Genomic DNA, 23,692 nt, shown 5'->3' with positions numbered 1-23,692 from the left:
ACGAATCATATTTATATTTGTCAGTGCTGGATTGAACGAATTTTTGCTGATTGAATCCGTTCATCGAGGTTCATATGATGTGAATTGAAGGAGAAGAATTGGTAGTTGCAGCAGCCAGTTACGCGTTGTACAGTGAACTCCAATTGCGCGGGACAAATATTTGTCCGCTGACAATTTCACGCTAATGGCTAAGATATATTCAATCGTACAGGTCTAGACAAGTTTGTAAGTTAGAAATAAGTTTTATGTGTCCACAAACACGTGTATCGTATGAGTGGTGAAACGAATAAATGTACACATGCGATAGTTGGTATTAACTAGCATATGGGAAATTCGAAGATGCAAAGTGCACGGAGTTCACGTGACACGCAAATGAACGGAATCATTTTGAACGTATCATTTGAATGAGATTGTTTCGAAGGAACGTCTCTTGTTTCAACGTTTCGATTAATTAGGCAACGTTTCTCTGAATAATTCCTCCGAACGGATATTTAATTACCGAAACAAAATTTCGTTTCCATTTTAGATTGAACGCGAAATCGGGACGGAACTGAATGAAACTGAAGGACTTCGGCTGAAAGCAAAGGATCGTTATGTAGTAACGTTCCAAAATACACCTTGACTTATCGGAGTTAAAAGCTCGGCGAGTCGTAGAAGGGACAGGGATTCGATAACGACCCGACGATAAGGTAACTCAGGTTTTCTAGTTATCTTAGTTGCGTTAATACTAGTTTATGGCTGGTCTATTCCGTGGTGGAACACTTTACCCAGTGAACTCACGCTTAATTACGACGTCTACCTCTGTCCTGAAGAAGAAATATCTTAAACGAACTGAGCCTCGTATCTGTCTAAAGATACGAAAATATATTTTCAAAGATTTCGTCGCTAAAAGCGAATTTTACTCCAATAGAAGTATGTTTCTTCCAAATTATCTGAATCTTCTTTTGAAATAATAATACAGATAGTAGCTAATTGACGCTTTATAGATACGTTTCGTAAATAAAAATTTAATCTCGTCGAACTCTAAACGATCGAACTTCTGCTAAACAATAAGCTCATAAAATAATCTTGATAATCTCCGACCATATTTTGCCTTTCTTCAAGAACTGAACATTCCCTGCTACGATCCTCCAATTTTTACATTTCTATCTTGCTCTCAATTTTCTCCAACAAATTGCAACGTCCTAGGAAGATGTTCGGCACGAAATCGCAACGAGAAATCACGCACGCCAATAACATCTTCGTATTTCGTCCAAATTGCGTACGAAGATGTCTTTTAACGTTAGAAAAATATAATTGCATAATAAAATAACCGAAAGAACGTATCATCCCCATATTTCAAACATAATTAGCATCCTCGACAGACTTGTTCTCAACTCCCATTAACGAATAACGACAAAAAAAAAAAAAAAAGAAAAACACCGTATCTCTAACAAACGAGTAATTATCAATCAAAGGAAAAATTGGAAAGCAAGGTTCAGCGGTTCGTAAGGCTGCAAGTCGCGCGATACAAATAAGCTGATCGTGTGGGACGACGAGACAGACAATTTTAGACGCGAGACCGAATTTAACGGCACGACACGATGATATCGTAAATCGGGGCGAAAGCATGGCAACTCTCGTGTCATAATTTCATTCTCGACGCGACTTCTCGAGGACGCGGCATCGGCTCGTAAATAATTCTGCGAAAGATAGGTCTGTAACGTACGTATGTAGCGCAATGATTTTGCGAGAAATTTGGTTCGCTTCGCGTGTAAATTGCACCACATTCGCATCGTAATCGAATGGATTCATTATTGTGGTGGATGATAGTACATGATTAAGGAAGATGTACGTACGTACTGTAACGAGAAACAAGAACAGAGAGGAGATGATGATATAGAACGGAAGAGCGAAAGAAAATGGACTTCTGGATAAAAGGATATTCCTTTTATGGTTGGCGCCTTTTTGTATATCGAAAAATTGCCTCATTTTCTGTCATTAATAAAATGACAGGAATTATTATTCTCGTTAAGAGATATAATTGTTCGCAGGTTTTCCATTCTACGGTTTACTTAAAATAGTAACAAATGTTCTTTAGCGATTATTTTCAAAACAGTGTACTTAAGTTATTGTTCTCGTTAACAGATATAATTATTCGCAAGTTTTTGCCTTTAAATAAGGGTGAATGGTTTTTGAATGATTTTTTAATCATTCATCGTACGCGATTATTTTTTTTTTTTTATGTATAAAAATACCACTATCGTTATAGCCTATGCTCTTAAATAGAAATTTATTTTATCCGTTGTGTCTTACCTTCTACTTCGAGTATTTTATTTTTATTCGTCGCTGCGTATCATACGCGCTCTGTATATCTTCAAATTTTTCATTTTGCCATACACAAACATCCCCCGTTTAATAACTACACAACTATAATAGCGGATTTTTTTAAATTATCTTCTTACGTATAGGTCGCACCACTTCTGTCGTCAAAATTTGGCGGCGGACGGAGAACAGAGTCTCGTTTAAAATACTTGGAACGACAGACGTGGACGATGGAACAACGACGACGGAGTGCACACGCCAATCACAGTCGAACGCCAATCGTCGACTAAATTCGGCGGAGTTACACTTTCGAATTTGGCAGCACGACGGAACGTGACTTCCGTTTCTTCGTACTCGGCCTCTCTGCCACGCGTCCTTGGCTTCTTCTATCTTTTTCTTCCTCGTTTTATTCATCCTCTTTCGACTTCTCTCTGGGATCCTCTCCGCGGAACTCGAAACGGAAGGCGTGTGCGCTCGCACAACGTGCTCGTGTAACAACGAGCGATAGATAACTATAATAAACTCGCCACACTCTCCTAAGAGAGACGGAGAGAAGAGGAAAGAGCGTGTGTGGCGTGGCTCGCGTGAGGTAGGTCAGCGTCCCACACTCGATGCCGGAGGAATCCCTGGCACACTCCTATTTCGTTCCAGAACGAGACACCATATACTAGTTTCAGTAATCTAGTTGCAGTTCGGTTATTATTTCGCCGGTCTCTTTGACGATTCCTCTAACGACGAGCCTTTGACAGTTTTACGAGATACTTTGCTCGAATTTTACTCTTTGGATCCAGGTGTTTACATTAGACATTCTTGGGAAGATTCCTTCGCCGAATTTTATTCTTCGCACGAGACGTTGTTAGACATTTTTTGGCAGATCTTTTTCTTCCATTTCATCGAATTTTATTCTTTGCACGATGAGTGATGTATTGGATATTCGTTTGATAGTTTCTTTCGCTAAATTTTATTCCTCGGTCGATGCGTTGTTAGCAATTTTTTTGACACATCTTTCTGTTAAATTTTGTCAAATTTTATTCTTCGCGCGATAGGGACTATATTGGAGACTTTGTTGGTCATTCTCTTGCTAAACTTCTGATGAGTATTTTATTCCTTGAAATACTTCATATTTGTTTATTATATTTTGTTGCTGTTTATTATATTTTTATTATATTATTTATTGTTATATTTTTGTTATATTTTGTGAATCTCATATATTTTGCTTGTTAACGTTAATGTATTATTGTATTCTACTAATGTCCCATTGTAATGTACTAAATGGCAGAAGATGCTGAAGGATAATTAACGTCCGATCGCGTTTTGTTTAAAGATTCTCATAACGATGAGTGTTTGACAACTTGTAGCAAATTGTTTTACCAAATTTTCGGTTTCGGTTTAGTAAAAATACCAATGTATTATTAGATGTAAAAAATAGTAGAAGTTTATTTCAGCTATGTAACTTATCTCTTCTTTCTTTATATATACGCCAATTCCTCCTTCTTTATTTTTTTTTCTTTTTTTTTTTTTACTTCAAACAAATTACTTTTGACATTTCTATTTAATACATTTAACTACACAGTGACAGTTCCTGTTTCGATGCTACATCAAACTGGACGATTCCTCGTGTTCGTTGCTTTCCACGAGGAAAATCACTCTCTAACGGGACGGATTAGTCGAGAAGCGGGTCAGTGTCACTCTCACGGGAGAAATCATTCTCGGTACCCTTCACTCGTATGACAAAACTATTAAAATTCCGAGTAATCACACGGTGTCATCCAGAGTGACCATCGAAGAAACGAATCCAAGGTAGATACATACGGCCTTCCACGGTCGTTTCACCGAAACGAATTTTTCTATCTCCGTAATTATGTTCCTTGCAAACCGAGTCGTACAAGAATAATTCTATACTTGCCCTTATCATTTGCAATTATTCTACGCTATTTCTGTCTACGTATGCACTAAAAATAAAGTAATTTTGTCGTTCAAGGAAAAGCTGGATTCATGGGGAGAACAGGTAATTAATTGTTTCAGAGAAGAGCGAGCAAAAGTGAATAAGTATGATTGGTCTTTGACTTTTTACGGATATCTCTCTATGTTACTTGGTATATTTTTACGTTCTTATGAACATGCTGTACCGTGACATAGGCATATTACGAAAGATTTTAACAAGAGATGGAACATTTTTTTCTTGTTATATTATGGTTATACGCTATTTTTTAATAAATATTACAAGATCCATAAAACGTATAAAGCTACTACGAAGGTTTAAGTTTAATGAGCAAGTCTACTGAACGTAAGCGAAATTTCGACAGTTCATTATCGAAGTTTCAACGAGAACGATATGATCGATAATCAAAGGTCAATTTTCTTTAAGAACTTCCTGTTATAATATTACAATAGTGCAACGATACATTAATAGGACATAATAATATATTAACGACAGAGCAATATGAACACACGGTATGTGAATTTCAAGGGATTAGATTCCTAGTTTTTATTATTAATTTAATAGTAATATTATAAAAAATTAAACAATACAATTAAAACGATGCGCTTGTTTTTTGATAAGCAAAATTTCAATTACAGAGAGAAAATTCCAGGAGCGCAATCTTCCATTTGACATTTCTTTCTACGTAGTATAAAATGTTCTACATTTCTGCGTGTCACGAATTCCAATCATGATTAATCGAAGCTTTCATCAGTCAAATAATTAACATTAACAGAAACCTTCCGAGACACGTTCATGCGTCGAAAGACGCGAATTCTCGAATCTCCTATTCTTCTCTGTAACATCGTTTATCCACTAATAAATAATTTTGAACAATCTGCACCAAACTGACCTAAAAACGGACACTGAAATTAATTTCTCCCAAAACGAAGTGTCCTGAGACCTGCGAAACATCAATCACTACGCACGCAAAGGAAACTGTTTCAAAAGAAACCAAAGTAGAAGTCTTGAAAAAAGAGGATAGCAAAAAGGACAAAAGAAAGAAAAGAAAACGTAGAATCGGGAAGAAAGTCGAAACATAATTCGCAAATAGTCAAATACAATGGTTTGCGAAAGTATTAGGTTGTCCGAAAGTTTCTTTCGTTTCATAAGGTGATAATAGATGAACAACAAATTATTTTATCGAATTATTTCGTTATATTTCTATCATTACGTTCGTGCACAATTCGATAAACTAGTATAAAACAAAAAACATTGTGCGTCTATTATTTCCTTATAAAACGAAAGAAACTTTTCGGACAACCTAATATACAAAAAATAAAATGCTTTCATGTTCTGTAAAACGTTTTAAAATTTCATTAGGACGGTAATATGACAATGTGCGTTGTATGAAACATTTTAAAACGCCATAAACATTATCGAGATTATACTGATTGAAATTTGAAACTAATCTGAAAATACATGTATCTAGAAGAATATTTACAAAATATTTATTATTAACACAACGAATAAATAACAGTTGAAATAGTTGGTCAATCTCTGCGGAGCAGTATATTTTTAACAAATGACTTGTAACACCTGTGTACAATGCCCACACGAAGCACACCTTTGTATATCTGCACACTAATTACCAAACTTCAAGTATACTAAATTCCCCACCATTTGATCCTCCTATTTGGCGAATCGGTTAATTCCACAAAGCACACAATACAAAAAAAAAAAAAATCCATGGAATCACAAGATAAGCATCAGTCAAGTGCTTCAGTAGCGAAGTTTCAAAAAGTAGAGTTTACCATTTTGTGGACGATTCGTTTACTGTCGTATGACCACAGAAATTTCATACCACAAAAACAAAAAAAAAGTTTCATTAAATAATAAAAGTACATACAGGCACCTTTTGTAGTCACTGTACGTATTCACGTTCGTTCGAAGATCAACCGATACGCTGATCGGCGCGTCTCACTTTACAATATTAATGAAATTTCAAAATATTTGACAAAAGCATCTAACACTACCGTTCCGAGTCTCCAAACATCGTATTATATTTGAAAATATCACGAGTGTAGGACGACAGCTGTGCCTGTATAATAAACGACAGTTACACGTGGATAACAAACGACACCTGGAAGAAAAGAAAGTTTCACGAAACGCAGGCGGTATATGGACAAAAGGTTGGAACGAATGTCGCGATACTTTCATCGGCAACAGTATACGTTTGGTCGACGTGGAAGAAAAGGCAGCAGGCATGCGAATACCTCGATGAAGAGGAGGCCCATTCTGAAAATGAATCATTCTCCGTGGCCGAGGACGCCTGACCTGCCTCACGCGACTCCTTCTACCTCTGTCTCTTCGAGACAGACTCGTTTCTACGCGCGCCGGAAAGAGAAGGCTACTCAAACGTGAGCTCGCGCGCGCACTCGCTCGAAACAGGCGATCGAGAAACGTCCGGGACGAGGAACGGGCCCGGGCGTATATTCCCTTCTTAAATCAGACGAGCCAGAGGCCAAGGGAGGAATGCAAATGCCTCGTTTAAGACGAATCACGTCACGGAGGCCAGGCCGAAGTAGCGAAAGACCACGCTGAAAATCACAAGGTGCAGCCGAACAATGCTCAAGCATTCGGTGTTTGTCTTTTGTTCGAGGCGCTTCTTATTCAGGGAGCAAGTCGTGCCTCGTAGCCGTGGAACAAATTTATGGTTAATAACTCGTCCGGACGAGGGACGTCGTTCCGTCGACCGGCTTTTGACTCGCAGGACCCTGATTCGCCACCGGTGCGCACACGGAATTCCAGAGAGACTGGCAAACAAGGAATTTTGTACGTTTCGTGTGTTTATATAGGACGTGGAGCACGTTTTAGGAGGAACTGGGTCTGTGGGCTTTCGTAGGTCTGCGAGCAGACCGAGCATTTCACGAACGTACGCGTTTCCGTGGCTACGATCGAGAGACTAACGTGAAACGGTGGTAGCAGAGGCCAACGAATATAGTGATGGGTATATCCCTTTGAATAATTTTGCACTCTTGAATTTTCTATAGATCTCAGTTTAGCGTAATTTATGATTCAATCGTGGATCTTTAACGAGCATTTATTTATGCGGATCAGAGAGAAGCTTGTGAATGTCCGAAGCTTAACTTATCGTGTGTTACGGGCAAAATGAAAAGAAATATCAAGGCGTAACGAGGGGAAAGCGTGTTGCTTTATTCTATTCTATCGATGCTCGAGGTGCATCGGGATAATTAAAGAATGTATCCGACCAAGGTCATCCGAAGCGATCAGAGATAATAAAGCGTTTTTCAATGAGCAATGTAAAAGCGATGCGTAATTCGTTAAAAGCGCTTCTCAAAAATAACAGCGTACGAGTATGGAACGAGCATGCAACGTCTGCAGACACAGAGAAAAGACACCTGCATCCAGGCATAAATAATCCCATGAAACGAGCACGCATATATCATAGCTTTAACTGTAATGAGTTCGCGATGAATCTTCCAAGACCAGGGCGTCTCCTTGCCCCTTGCTAACCAACAAAGTAGACAAGTATATATCGAGTAGAGATCGCGAAGACCGTAAATAGGTATCGAGGCGTTATCTAGATGGAAAACTGGATCTTCGGCGCTAAGTCGTCGCTTGTATTAACGCAATATTTCATTTGTAATTTTCTTTTTTCTTTTTTTTTTTTTATCGCTTTACGTTATTGAATTGTCGTGTCTTTTTTTCTTTTCGTCGTTCTTTCTACCACCTGGGTTCTACAGTTTTGCGAAGTTTAACCCTAAAAGGCTATCAGAGCAAGACAACGTCATTGTGAAATGACACAGCGACAAAGAGACGATATGAAATTTTTGATAAATCGAAACTTAAGGAAATCGACAAACATTTTCAACGACGCGGTAAATTGTTGCGCGGTCTTTAATTTTATGGAATTTAAGGAAACTAAAAGCGGAGTCTCGATTATCCAAGTTCCATTACAAACCGAAGCTGCGTATTATCCGAGCTCGAACTGCTTCCAACTTTACGATAATTCCATCTTTTAGGAAATTTTAACACGAAGGATACGAAAGCGTGAATAGTCAGCTATTGTAAAACCATTTAAACAAATAGTTAATTAAATCTAAATACATGCGCAGCGTTGCATTATCAAAATGTTTTCTATGATTTTATTCTACGATAGACTTTCCCGTGTTATCCGATCACATTACAATCGATTTTTAAAATTCAAATATTTTTGCAATTAAAATAGAAATTTACATGCATAGCGATTAAAAATCGCGTCAGCTGCCTGGTCATTAGCGACTATAAACTATTTTACGCTATTTTGATCCTCGATCATATTCGAAAGAAAGTAAAAAAAATTCCACACAATTTGAACACATTTCATGATAAACTATTGATTGTTGGCGAGTTAAGAAGACTACCATAGTCCTTGAAACTATCGTCGATTCGAATGGACGTGCGTTCCCTCGAGTTACATTGAAGGAACGCGACTCGACTGCTGATTACAGAGGCACAGGAACCGAGAGAGTAAATAGAAATGGAGTGGATATAATACAGGTTCAAGAACGGGCCTGATTGCGTCGAATTTGTACGCATTTGCCGCGATAACCGTGAATGGAGAACGGTGTAAATAAAGCGAATAGCAGAAGGTAGATTGTACAGTAGCCGATTGGACTGTACGCTCGTTGATTCGATCGTGCCATTAGAATCTGTGCATGAAAACATGGGGTTTCACAAGTTGGCAATTAGCCAGCTAGATGTGTAGTATTTTACATATAAATTTCACGTTTACATGTTCGATTATTGTAAAATATGTGAATCTTTGAATACATTCGCTGCTACAAATGTTGCATATCGTGTTACGTTCAAGATGGAAATATTAAATATATGCAAATACGTAAATACCGAAACGAAGGATATATTATCAGAAAGAGAAGAAAATATTGTTAAAAAAAAAAAAGTATACACCGAGCAATGACGTTAAAACAAATGTTATCGCTCAGAATGAAATTTAATTTATGCTTCTGACAGATGTAATAGCATAATAAGATAAAACAAGGAATAGACGCAATTTCGTGCTTCTAAAGTACTGAAACTTGTGTTGAATGAAATAAGAAGCGAAATTTTCAGCGTGATCGATTCGATCTTAAATACTCCTTGTAGATTTGAATTTGGAACATAATTGTTGATAGAACGATAGATAAAAAAAGAGGATAGGTTAGTAATCATTGATGTTCCGTTTATCATTACATTCGATCTGAAATTTGAAGTGTCTCTTTCGTAGATCAGAAAATAGAGCACCGAGATAACTGCATTGTTATATATCGATTAAACTGAATATCTCTTGTTTGCTGCTTTCGATCGTCGATAGACCAATCGAAAGAGAAATAAAATAAATGGCCACGGTTTACGATAGGCGATTCGATAGAATATATTGGAACGATAATCATAATGCACACATCATAATGTACGTATTACGTATCGATATCAAAAGATAAGAACAATTCGAGACTACCAGAATCTTTAGAATCATCATACGTTGATTACAAAATTCATACTCTTCGTTCGTTATGTCGAACATGATCTGGATCGATAGGAAGACGATATGAAATAAACGTCGTTCTTATTAAATAGAAAACAAGGTTCTCCAATATCTTTTATTTCGACGAATAAATCTTTGAATCGAGCAAAGCTTAAGGTATATAGAAAGTAATAAGATTAATAAAATTAAAATTAAAATTAAATTAAAAAGTAATAAAATTAATAAGTTAAAGCAATAAGACATATAGAAAATCTTATAGAATAAAATAAGGTCTTATGGAAAATAAGAGTTCTATGGATAAATCAAAATAACGAAAGAAGGTTGGTCTACATTAAATAGAAATTTAAATTTCTCAAAATTCCTTTCGTCTCGAAGATTAAATCGCAAGAGAATTCGTATGTATTCAATAGAAAGGTCGAATGTTTATTTCCCGGAAATGAAATGAAAGTTCTCCGACGCTTTTAATTTCAGCAAAAATCAGAAAAATTCGTGGATTGTAATGAGAGAAGAGGTACGGGATAAAGCGGATGATTTCGTTGGTAAAACCAACTGTTCCAAACGGACTGAGCTTGCATGAAATTCATTCGATGCTTCAGCTAAAGCAGCGATCTAACAATGCGTCTGCAGAGTTTCGCGAACGAGACGATGAATCGATTTTCGATAGGAGCACGGCTACAATTTAAGCGAGTATTTTCGTCCAGCCGCATCAATTGTTTGTTCTTCCACAAATTAAACTCATGACTGGCAATTCAGGAACGGTCGAAGACTTGGGCAATTTTAAAACGAAAAGTTTCGATTCTGAGGAATGATATTAAATTATAATTAAATTATAAATTATATGATATAATAACGAAAAATAGAAAATTCTAAAACAAACTGAAAAGACAATGTTTCTAACGTCGTCGCTGTTCGTTTCAATTTATGGAGTCGATCGATCACTTCTAAACGGTTGAATCAATCAACCGACACGTTTTCATAATTTGTAAGAATATCAGTAAATTTTTCTAACGATACGCGGGATTATTTTACGAGAAATAGCAGCGAACTGATTCACACCACTCGTGATACTCGGTTCTCCGGATAAAAAGCTAAACGATAGTGTAAAATTCTATTGAAACAACAGAGACGAACGACGTCGAACGAAAATACGTACATATATCAACGACACAATTAGAAATCAGAGAAAATAGCATGGTTCGAACGTACGAGATAAAAATATCACTAATTTTTCGAAATATCACATTGCCTATGATCCCGAACGATAATTACGGACTCGTAGCTTGGAATATTTATAACAGAGAAATTATAGAGCGACGCAACGCCAATCGTTCATAAATCATTCAATTACTACTCTCATTACCATTTAAACACGACTAACAGTGCTCTTTGCATTCGTAATCAGCGCGCCACTTAGAAAGGAGTTGTCGTTGGGAAAAATGTGTCTAAGCTCCAAACTCGAAAATTACCATCGTGTGAGAACGAAACAGGTTTCGTGGTTTCCTATGTGTGTAAAGGGAGCCGACGTAGAAAACGTTCGGGCGCGCGTTTGAACGAAAGAAAATAAGCTGGAAAGTGTAACGTGAAAGCGACACCAACTACAAGAATCCTTTCGTAACTTGATTCTAATTGTGATTCGATCCGATAATTTATAGTTGATTACAAGGTTGGCTATGGTTTAAGTCTAAGCCGAATGCTCCATGTGCGTTCCTAGAAGTCGTTCGGGTCGCAGATTTCACTGGAAACCAAAGCTCAACCCTAAACAGCCACTCGATCCCTTCTACGCTACTCCAAACACTCGTCATTCATAGGCAACGTACGAGAAGTTCATTCACATCGGACATTCCTCGAGTTCGTTCCTCCCTGGGGTGTTCTTCGTATTTCTTGCGATTATTTCTTCGAAGATATAGTTAAACAAGAGATTTATGTATATGTTAAAAAATTGAATTTTTTTTTTTTTTTTGGAGAAATTAATATGAGAAGAGGATCGAATTTCGGTGAGATTATTTTGGAAGGAGATTTAAGGAGATTTCTTCTGTGCAAAATGTACATGTTACACGTTTGTCCTTTTTTGCGATGCTTTTCTAATTTCTTAATCCTCTAAGAAAATAATCAGATACAGATTTATATAGCAAGGATTAATCGAGATCGAATTTCGATGAGATTATTTTGGAAGCTTAAGGAGATTTCTTCTGTGCAAAATGTACATGTTACACGTTTGTCCTTTTTTGCGATGCTTTTCTAATTTCTTAATCCTCTAAGAAAATAATCAGATAAAGATTTATATAGCAAGGATTAATCGAGATCGAGTTTCCAGATATAAATATTCCTTCAGAAGGTAAATATTGAGAAAGTATACAAGTTTCGTGGTATTATCGTGACACTTTAAATCGACTTCTTCCGGTAGAATCATCCCATTGGAAAATTTATTAACCAACTGCTCCAACTTAAATATAACAGTTCATCGAACGCTATAAGAAGAATAACTCGAAAGCTAAACGAATCACTCAGAATCCAAATCGATTCTGGTCTTTCAACAAGCCCTTGATGTTACGTTTGGTATACATAATCAGAGTTACACCTTTCAAAATCGGAAGATACGAGGAAAACCAATTTTAAACTTCCAACAATAGCCTATGCGTATCGTTGATCTTTCAAACTTCCCATCAGCCATTAAAAACACGAAAAAATCGTAAAAACCGAGTTCACATGTCAAAGTGAAGAATAGCTCGACTTTTTCAAGAAGATCTTAATCTTAGACCCAGAATACGCAATCACATAGTATTCTAAAACAGCTAAAGTAACCGACAAGGTAAATCAGTGTGATTTCTCTGTAGCTCAGATATCTCGGCACAAAGTTCTATTGAAACAATTGTTTTTCTCTGGAAATAGAACGATCAAGTTCCAACCTATTGACTTTTTGGCTTCTATGTAGCTCAAGTGTCTTTAAGATTGTGTTCAGATCTTCGCTACAAATCGAAGGCGTCTCTCCGTGGAGGAAGATCGCGTACGCACGCGAGAGACGCTGTTCCGTGGTAAATTAGACGCGAAGCAGATAGTTCATTCAAGGCCGCGCTAGGCTACGGAGGAGAATAGCGCATTTTTCTAGGCTATTGATTGCGTCTACCGAATATAGGGTAATATTCAATCTACTTAATGGCACGGTTGCCTGCGTGCACCGTCCTCGATTTCATCTCACCGTCTCGGCCGTTGGAATACCGGGCCTCAGTGGCTCTTTTTTCGTTCCACTTTTGCGCCTAGGCAAAATACACTCTCCCCGCCTCGCTGCCACACGCTGCTTTTTTCCCTACCCTACCTCAAGAAAACGCGGTTTCCTTCTACGATTATTATTCTTATTATTATTATTATTATTTATTATATTATATTATATATTTCTTATATTATTATTTTTATTATTATTTATATTATATTATATTTAGCAGATCTTGGACGAAACACTTATTATATTATATTTCTTATATTGTTATTATTATTATTATTATTTATATTATATTATATTATATTATATTTCTTATACTATTATTATTATTATTATTTATTATATTATATTTCCTATATTATTATTATTATTTATTATATTATATATTTCTTTTATTATTATTATTATTATTATTTATATTATATTATATTATATTTAGCAGATCTTGGACGAAACACTCACTCAGATTATATTATATTATATTATATTTCTTATACTATTATTATTATTATATTATATTATATTATTTATTATATTATATATTTCTTTTATTATTATTATTATTATTATTTATTATATTATATTATATTTCTTATATCATTATTATTATTGTTGTTGTTGTTGTTACTATTATTAATTTACATTACCATCTCTGTCACGATGAAACTTGTTGGTTCTCTTATAGTTTGAAGAAGTTGGAAAGTTTCTCGAGAGACGATTTGTATGGCCTTCTTTTAGCTAACAACGGAAATGTCTAGAAAATTTGGCAAACGTTCGACTAAAAGTTTCGGTGGGTCGATCGCTCGTGATTAGGTTTGCGGTAATAGGAATGAAGGCTGAGAATTGTTGATCAATTTTCGTTGGAAGAATTCGAAGAAACGCATTAGCGATGTTTCTGTAATTTCGTTTCGACCGTGGAATGAAAATTTGTTTGAGAAGTCACTATCTTTTCGCCACTATAAACGAGGTTGAAGACTGTTGCACCTGCCACGCTGGTTCTATCGAAAAATCTACACGATATACTGAGAAATTCCTACGGTTTTGACCATTGGTTTGATACTACGAATGAAAATATTTAGGAAATCTAACGAACGACTGTTCAACGCTGTAACACACGATCGGAGATTGGAAATGGTATCGAAACGTTTGAAGACTATCTGCGGTTGAAAGGATTTAGAAAGTCTTTGAAAAATGTTCTTCTGACTTTGATCGAGTGCAAATGGAATCGTTTGAAATGTCTGGTGTATGTGTTTTTAGCTTTATGGATCAAGAGATTTTTGTTCCGAATGTCATATAGATAGAACCGTTGAGAAAAGTATGCAAAGAAAAAGAAAATTGTATTGAAATTGGAAAATAATTTATTTTCTTATATCGCCATATTCAACGTGGCTCTCACAATCATTTTCTAATGCTGTGTACACAAGTGACTCGGTCGCTGAGCCTGAAACTTGTTTATCAAGGTATCCAGACTCGAATACCTCGAACTTTTTCCTACGACTAACATATTCCAGAGGTCTAATATATATTTGTTGATAGCGAACGATTTAGCAACCTGGGGATAACGGATAAAATCAATATCACGAATATTGTGAGGAATTTTCAAAACAACTGGAAATCAAAACCGAAAAATCGTACCTCGCATGGATGAACGAAATTCTATACGAAATCCTCCTCACGAAGAAATCTGTTTCGTTCCATTATTTCTATACCTTCCCTATTTTCTGTCCAACATAGATCCTTTTTCTAAAGTTCCACAATCATATGGAAACCATTGAAAAGAAAGCAAGATTCCTCATTTTTGTAAAGAAATAGAAATTCTCGAAATTTATGCGTTTTCGAGAGTTGTCTACGATTTCGTACAAAGTAAACGAATAATATTTGTTTCGTCGTTCGAACGATACATTTTCTCAAGTATCTTCCATTCTTTCGTACAAATTTCATACTTCGATGGACCACGATGTCAGTATGAAATTTCAAATTCGAGAAACTACGCAAAATAGAAAATTAACGAAATAAACGACTTGTATAACGCAAGATTGACAAAGTAATTAAGCAGCTAACGTTGATGTTTGAGCATTATGCATCGGAGCAGGTTCCATGGTCGATTTTATGCGGCCGAGCCACACGAAAAGGCTCGCGAAAGGCAGACGAAAAATGGCCAAGCGCTTCGGAGAAGGCGAAAAAGAAAGGAGATCATGTTTTGAATGCGATGTCGCGAGAAGTAACGTCGAGAGAAACCCAGTTATCGAGAGACTTTTATGGAGAGGTCGTGGCTGCTGCAGCGAAACGCCACACGCGTCTTTTCCAACTAAGCGAATTCCTCGTTCACGTTCTACACTGCGTGAATAATTCAGTTATTTCTTTTATTCTTCGTTTCTTTTCATTTCTCTCTTTTTTTTTCGTATGTATTATCTTTACATCGCTCTTTCTTGATATTAACTAACGCCATATACCACTAACCCTATAATGGTCTTTAAAAATATCAACGTCTCGATCTTTGATGCTTCGCGAGAAATTTAAATGTAACAATACGTAATGATTTTCAGAAAAATTCGATCATAAATACCTACGAATTAATTAAAAAATGAATCATCTTGGATAACGCACAGACAAAGCGTTAATAACAAATAATGGTAATAATAATCTACTCTTATATTTTTCATTCCTTTGCTCGTTCAAGTATCATCTGAAACAGATTATCCTTCAGTTGCTCTCTTAATCGTCTTATTTCTGAAGAATCGATCATCGTTATCGGTTAAATAGAAATTAAACCTAATCGTTTAAACGAGAGATTTTCCGAAAATGGATTTGATCGATCGGTGGAATATCGTGGAAACTCGAAAAAATTAGGTTTCGAAGGATCGAAGAAAGAAAGGAATCGATTCAGATGGGAGAATGAAGGAGATACAAAGAAACGATCGGAGACACGATCGACGACGGTTTCCGAGACGTCGAAACGTGCCGTGAAATCGAGCGCGGTTTCCAACGATCGATCTCTTGCGACTCTGACTAATTCCGTCGAATGAATCATTCCATCTACTCTCGAAAGAACACGGCCAAAGTGCATTGCACCGGACCGAATTGAACTTGAATCCCGACGCGTTGGTTGCGCTCGTTCGTGAGATAACGCGAGCTCTCGATGCGTTTCTTTAAATAGTCCCCGTGGCTTTATGTATGGTGTTGCATAAGTTGCCGAAAAATTGCAAATTCAACCACCTTTCAGATACATGATATGCTTCCTTTTTTTTAAAGAAATATTGGTTTTTTTATACCTAAGAACTTTGCATTTTTTACTTATTTTTTCACGTAGATATCATCCCTTTAAGATATTATTTATAAAACACCCTATGTATACGTGTATTTACACGCGTGTAACTTAGAAACACCGTGAACCGATTGAAAGAAATTAGATTCGATAAATATTCCGAATTACTTTTCTCTAGAATCATAAAAATCATTATCCTACATCTTCGACTTATTTTTTCACATAGAGTTATCCTCTTGAACTATCAGCCGCAAGACACTCGACATACACATATTTACACGTCTATAACCTAGAAACTGTGAACCAATTGAAAGAAATTAGGTTAGATAAATATTTCTGAAACCAAACCTTGTATCCAAACGCTTCGCTCCACATCTTTAATTTATTTTTTCAATATTAATAGAATCGCCTCTTTCAACTATTGTAATTCAAGTTACAAGTCATCACATATATATGCAAAGCCATACATGCTTGCACGCACCTAACCTAAAAATCGTAAGCTAATCGAAAGAAATTAAAATGGATAAATATTTCAAATCTATTTTCTCAAAGACAAAGCCTCGTAACCAACCACTTTACTGTATTCCATTGACGTAGAATCATTGCCTTGTACCACTAATTATAAAACACCCTATATATACGAATATTTACACGCGCCTCACTTAAAAACCATAAACCAATCGAAAAACATCGGGTTAGATAAATACTTCAAATCAATTTTCTCCGACGTAGAATCATTCTCTTGTATCATTAATTACAAAACACCCTCTATATATAAATATTTACACGCACCTAACCTAAAAATCGTAAGCTAATCGAAAGAAATTAAAATGGATAAATATTTCAAATCTATTTTCTCAAAGACGAAGCCTCGTAAGCAACCATTTTACTGTATTCCATTGACGTAGAATCATTGCCTCGTACCACTAATTATAAAACACCCTATATATACGAATTTTTACACGCGCCTCACTTAAAAACCATAAACCAATCGAAAGACATCGGGTTAGATAAATACTTCAAATCAATTTTCTCCGACGTAGAATCATTCTCTTGTATCATTAATTACAAAACACCCTCTATATATAAATATTTACACGCACCTAACCTAAAAATCGTAAGCTAATCGAAAGAAATTAAATTCGATAAATATTTCAAATCAATTTTCTCAAAGACAAAGCCTCGTAAGCAACCATTTTACTGTATTCCATTGACGTAGAATCATTCGCTTGTACCATTAATTACAAAACACCCTATATTTACGAATATTTACACGCGCTTCCCCTGAAAACCGTAAACCAATCACATCGGATTAGACAAATACTTGAAATCAATGTTCTCGAAAACGGAGCCTCGTGTCTAACCGTTTTACTCTATCCCACTGGCGTACAATCATTCCCTTGTACCATTAATTACAAAACACCCTATATATATATAGGAACATTTACAGGCGCCTAACCTAGAAACTGTGAACCGATCGAAAGAAAAATCGGCGGTTTCTCCTCCGGAGAAAAATCGAGTCTTCCGCCTCAAGATGAAACCGTTCCAGTTTCCCATGCGTGACCCACTCTCGGCGATGGGAAGGGAGCGCGATACGCGCGTGCACGCTCGCGTTCTCCTTATCAGCGGCGCTAGTAAGTAAGCAGGCGAAACAGGGGCGTGAACCGGTCCAAGAGGAAGAAAAGTCGATGGATTTCTCGTTGCTCGCCAGGTAGCAGGATGTTCTAATTGAGAACCGTTGAAAGTCCAGGAGATCTGGTATCTCATCGGTTTCTTGCGGGCCACGACATCGTTTCTATGGTCGCGTGTTAGATGGACAGATTTTCTACGGAAATGTTCGAATGAATGGTGGAATTGGTTAAGGCAGAACCAATTAGCGGAACGAGTTTAACGTCAAACGTGTCGACAGATTCGTTTTAAACCAGCTGCTTTTTCGTATTCGTAACTGGAATTTTGTTTATTTATTTGTGACAGGGAATACGATGTCTGTTTTAGTTTGGAAGTTAACAGTTAGCGAGGAATTTTTCTTCATCGTATTTACACATTCTTTCGTTTACTCGTATTGTAGAAGCTACAATTGATTAACGTTCTCTTAAATTAACTTTCGAATTAAAACAACAACATGGAATATTTGCTCGCAGCGATATTTACACATTTAGGTACAATTCGAACTTTGCTTGTTTATTCTTCTGATTTATGCACCGTCTTGTATAATATAATTTACTTCATTCAACGATTTCATACCTGTACTTTCGCATACAAACAGGTGAAATCTACTAAATATTGATATCCCATAAATTTGATTAAGAAAACGAAAAAACAATAATTAAGTTGATTATCCAAGATCAACAAACCTAAAAATAAAATTAATCACAGGAAGCTAAATGACCACAAGCGGACAGCGTTGCACGAAAGTTTGGATATTGATTTGCTGGTAGCATTATTGATAATAGCCGTGACAGATAAAACGAAAGTTATCAGTCACGTCGTTTTCTACCGAAACAAAGCTTGATTTACGAACGTTTTCCTGGAAAAATTAAAGACCAAGGACCACATCCCGTGGCTTTTACGATAACGTCGTGCTTTCCAACACGTTATTTTCCTTCCGTTTTTTTTTATTTACAATTTGCCAAGACAGTGTTCTCTGTATCAGCTTATATTTGGTGCGTTCACACCGGTAAACAATCCAGCAACTAATCTCTTGACACTCACATTTTCGAAACGTGATTATAGTAACAACAACTTCCAGTTTGTTTTTTTCCTCATTTTTTTTTTTTTTTTTTTTTTTGCTCTCTTTGAAGTTTCACGTTCCAGAAACGTCAGACCTCTGGGTCCTCTTTCACTCGATTGAACGAATATTATTAGTGTTATTTTACAAATCACGATTTAAGCAGATTGAGATAAAAAGAGAATGGACAAGAACATGTGCTCTAACGTTCATGAAAAATGTCTTTTTATCTATCAATTATTATAACGAGCATTGATACTTTAATTCTTTATTTTATCTTATCTTTGGGTATTTTACATGCTTTTACATTTTGCGTGCAGTTTTGAAAGGAAAAATATGCGCTGATTTCGAAACATCGAAAAATTGTCAGTTAGCAGAGAAATCACTCTTTATCAAATGTTAAAGAGAGACTAGATTTCAGTATTGAAGTTCTGTACGGACAGTGGACCGTTGGAACGCGAGTGAAATATTCGAGAAAATTCGTTCGCTCTCCTCTGCGTCGAACCTCGCTTCGTTCACCAGCCGCAGGAAAATACAGAACCTGCGTACGATTTCGAAAGGACGAGACGCGAAGTGGTAATCGATACCTCGAAATACTTTCGAAACTTGGATCCGGAAAGCAAGAAGAGGTCTCTGGTGATCGACGAAATACGATTTATATATCGTTTCTGGGAACTGCGGTTTTACGCGTATCCGGCTTGCGGACTCCACTTTCTTTTCTCTTGAAGACCCTTTAAACACAAATGCAGTAAGGTTGGTGGTAATTCAAGGGTCCGTTTCCAAAAGCTGATCAAAAGTGGTCGATTTCACTCGACCAAACGCCGGAACAAGTCAATTCAACTAATTTGATGAAGAGAAACTACCCAATTGATACCAGTTACGTAGCCGATAGGTAAAGATGAGGTGTATGAAATTTCTATGGGGTGAAAGGCGTATTAAACGACTGTTACGTGAGTCTGTACAAAGTTATATAAAATTTTGGAACATTCGAGGATCCTAGCGGAAAATCACAAGATAAAAGCTTCCACGTAGTCAAAATTTACATATAATATAAATATAATAAATATAAATATAAATTTACATATGATATAATATTATATATACAATACATATAATACATATAATAAAAATAAGCATAATGAAAATTGATCCTTGAGCTATGAATGATACTATGAAATCGTGAAGAATTTGAGGATTCGCGAAGAAAAATATAAAATTCCTATGGAAAAGTATGATACGCCGTTTATGCGAAGTCATGGGATCTTTAAAAATTCAAGAACCTCCGAGACTGTTTAATGAAAAGTTACGAAACCCAGCAGACACGTGAAAATACACAAAACTGTAGAATCGCCAAGGATTTCAACATCCGCAAAGAAGCTTCTGAGATTTCCTATGGGAACGCGTGAAATATCAGAAGATTGTTACGTCAGTTTGCAAAGGGTTATAGAATCTTTAAAAATCCAAAACTCTTGGAAAAGTAGTCGCAGAATGCTACAAAGTCGCTAGCAGGAAATACGAGAGAACGAGAATTCTAAGATTCGCGAAGGAAATTATGGAATGCGTATGGAAATTTACGGAGTGCAGCCGAGTCGCTACACGGAATCACTAAGAATTGCAGAATCCCCACGGAAAGCCGTAGAAACCCTAAAATCAAAAGAATGGTCGCCCAAAGTTGCGGAATCCCTACGAAAACCTAGCAAACCGCAGCGAAATCGTAATGAAAATTCACGGCCAACGTTCGTCTGCGTTTCATCTAATACAATTGTCCCTCTGTAATTGTCGAAATACGCTAATATGTACATCCTGAGACTTAAAAAGCAGCCAATTAGTCCTTACCGTGTAAACGTGTGTTATGTGAACATGGCTATGGTACCCTTAAGGCGTATTATATTAAATATATGGTTCAGTAAGTAGCAATCATCGAAAGAATTTGAAAAAATTCGCACAATGTTTCCAAACGAATTTCGAACGAAGATTATCGTAAGATTATTGAGAAATATTGGCTTGGCAACTAAGTGATTGCGGATTTTGTCATTAGGTGGTATTGACAAAATCCGCAATCACTTAGTTGCCAGGCCAATAGTTTCTTTAAATTGATTATGAAGTAAAACAAACGAAGTGTAATGTCACGTTTGAACACAAAGGATGTACGTTTACATAGTAAGGAGGGATGGGTCCGAGATACTTTTTCCAATTTGAAGATGCAATGGCGATAGTGTGGTAAAAAGGATCAATTCAATTGACTGAAGAAGAACCAGCCGATGATGCTAAAGCGCATTGTTTTACTCGCGCTATGGTTAAAGCTATTCCGTGTGTTTTCACTTCGTAAAGTAACATTAAGTATTTTTATAGATCATTGCAGTTCACCGCAGCTTTCTACGATCGCGAGACAGGATTGTTAATATATGAACAATTCAAATCCAACGATACAATATTGTTTGTAAAAACGCTTCGTCACATGACGAATTACAAATCACGAGAAACAATCGGAGGGAGAAGGAGGAACGAACATTTCAAGATCCCGAACGTCGTTCCGGCATTATTTAGTATTAACGAAACTGTTGATCGAACGACGGGGCAACGGAACAAAAGGCACGATCAAACAAACACGTGCGCAAACAAGCAAGCACTGTCGACGCTCGTTAAATCAACCACGATAAACAACCGCGTCGTTATAAATAAATTTTACCGAAGAAGAGAGACGGAGATGCTAAGTAACGAAGATAGGGAAAGATGAGGTGGATGATTTTGTTCTTTTCCTTGTTTGATAGAGAAGCAATGTGTATATAAAGATCACAGGCAAAAGATATGATAAGTACATTTTTGTTGATCTTTTAATTTCAATGTTACTTTGTAATATGTTCGTGTAAAGTACGCCGCTAAAAGCGGAAAAAGACAGGACAAGGGCCAAAGATGTAATTGGTGAAGTTTCGTAGAAGCTAAAGATGTAACTATTCAAACAAACGGTATTTGAACTTTTTAAAGACCGATGTCGAGTTAAACGCAATGTTTCGTTTGTAATTTCTTTTTTCAGACGGTTTACATTATTAAATTCTGTTTTTTAACGTTCGTTTAGTATTTTTCTTGTCTCTATTGTTTCCACAATAAATCCTACAGATTTGTGAAATTTGAACAAATCGAAATAATTTATAACTTGGTGATAAACCTCTCTCTCTCTCTCTCTCTCTCTTTATTTGATCCTTAATGCGTCTTTGATATTTTAATATTATGACGGACAATATTTTTAAAGTTATTAAGAGAGTGGAAAGATACACTTTAGCCTTAAAATCAAAGAAAAGGACAATGTGAATTTTAAAATTGCTGCTCTGTGAAAATGAAAAATGCGATTTATCGTGTGTTTCTGCTCTAGTCTTTGTATGTATAGAACTGTAACAACAGTGATTTCGATAAATGTGAAAATGTGAATATAAAGTTGATGAATGGGGGAAAAGAGGAGCTGGAAATCATCGAGGAACATGATGACACGACGGAAGGTCGTGAGACGAGACATGGTTTTGCCAATGCTGGACGCTTTTTATTGCACGCTGAGATTTGCCGACGTATTAGTCGATGATATATTTTTTTACGACATGAATAGATAAGGGGCGAGCACTTTCTTTCGAAAGACATCATCGACTGTATCAGTCGTGATAAGGTATTTAGCGAGCACGAGCGTACATGACGTTAATTGCTATTTTTCTTTTTATTCTTTACTTTTTCTTCGTCTTTTATTTGCGAGTCTTTGCTTTTCTTCCTTTTTCATTACCAATGTTCAATGTCGTATCGATTACACATGTTATTAACGACACTATACTGGAAAACGACACTATACTAAATATATGCAAGACATTGATATCATACTAATTTTTCGAGTAGTTTGATTTTCTTGATAAGCATTAGGAAATCGTGAATTTTTCTCGTGATGTGTTCAAGAGGTTGAGAATAATTTGGAGATTTTGATTAATAGGTAAAATAGTGAAGAAGCTAGTGAAGAAAGATCGAGTTTTGAGCTGAAGAAAATGAACTACGGGCGTGTGTTTAAATTTAGAATTTCGCAAATATAATAATGACTTTTTCCTTCCATGATACGCGAAACGTGATATGTCCTCTTATCTTAAGCTCTGGTTGTCTTTGTTCTGTATACTTTGTTCACTTTGTTTGCTGAATTATACGTTGTTCAAATTGTATTTAATTTCCAAATACTCATCTAACAATAACACACCGTCTATCTGATTTTAATTTAAATCTGATGAACCCTAATATCATACAGTCTTTAAAAATAATTCATTTGCTATTGATAAATTGATCTTTCTTTCTCTTTTCAAAAATTAGAAAATTGTATATATTGATATAAGAAAAGCTTTTTTACTAGAATGATAGAACTAAATAGAATTGGAAGAGATATTCTTGTCTTAGACTCATAGATGTGTACTGTGGTTACGTTGCTCGAAACAATTGTAAGCGCAACCTGCTCAATGTTTTTCAAAATCTACTCAATAGCTAAAATAACCACATAAACTTTTCGCAAAAATTAAGAACATTAACATGATCGAAAACTATTACATATATCATACGATAGCACGACAAACTTATAACATCTACAATTCACTCTTAATTTTTCGAAACTTGACAAGTCTGAACAAATAATTATTGTTAATTAATTAAACTAAAGTAATAAAGTAGGAAACAATAAAGTGTCTTCAAAAATC

General features: G+C 36.1%; 1 protein-coding gene across 2 annotated transcripts in view; it reads right to left on the bottom strand.

Annotated features, from left to right (window-relative positions):
* E23 (ABC transporter G family member E23) overlaps positions 1–23,692 on the bottom strand; it is a 284,252-nt gene that overhangs the window by 252,299 nt on the left and 8,261 nt on the right. The gene's annotated exons all lie outside the window — the stretch shown is intronic.

Source organism: Bombus vancouverensis, chromosome 3, assembly GCF_051014615.1.
Source record: "Bombus vancouverensis nearcticus chromosome 3, iyBomVanc1_principal, whole genome shotgun sequence".
In the NCBI taxonomy this organism is placed as follows: Eukaryota; Metazoa; Arthropoda; class Insecta; order Hymenoptera; family Apidae; genus Bombus; species Bombus vancouverensis.
The sequence above is the reverse complement of the archived record's forward strand: the minus strand, read 5'-3'. Positions and strand labels throughout refer to the sequence as shown.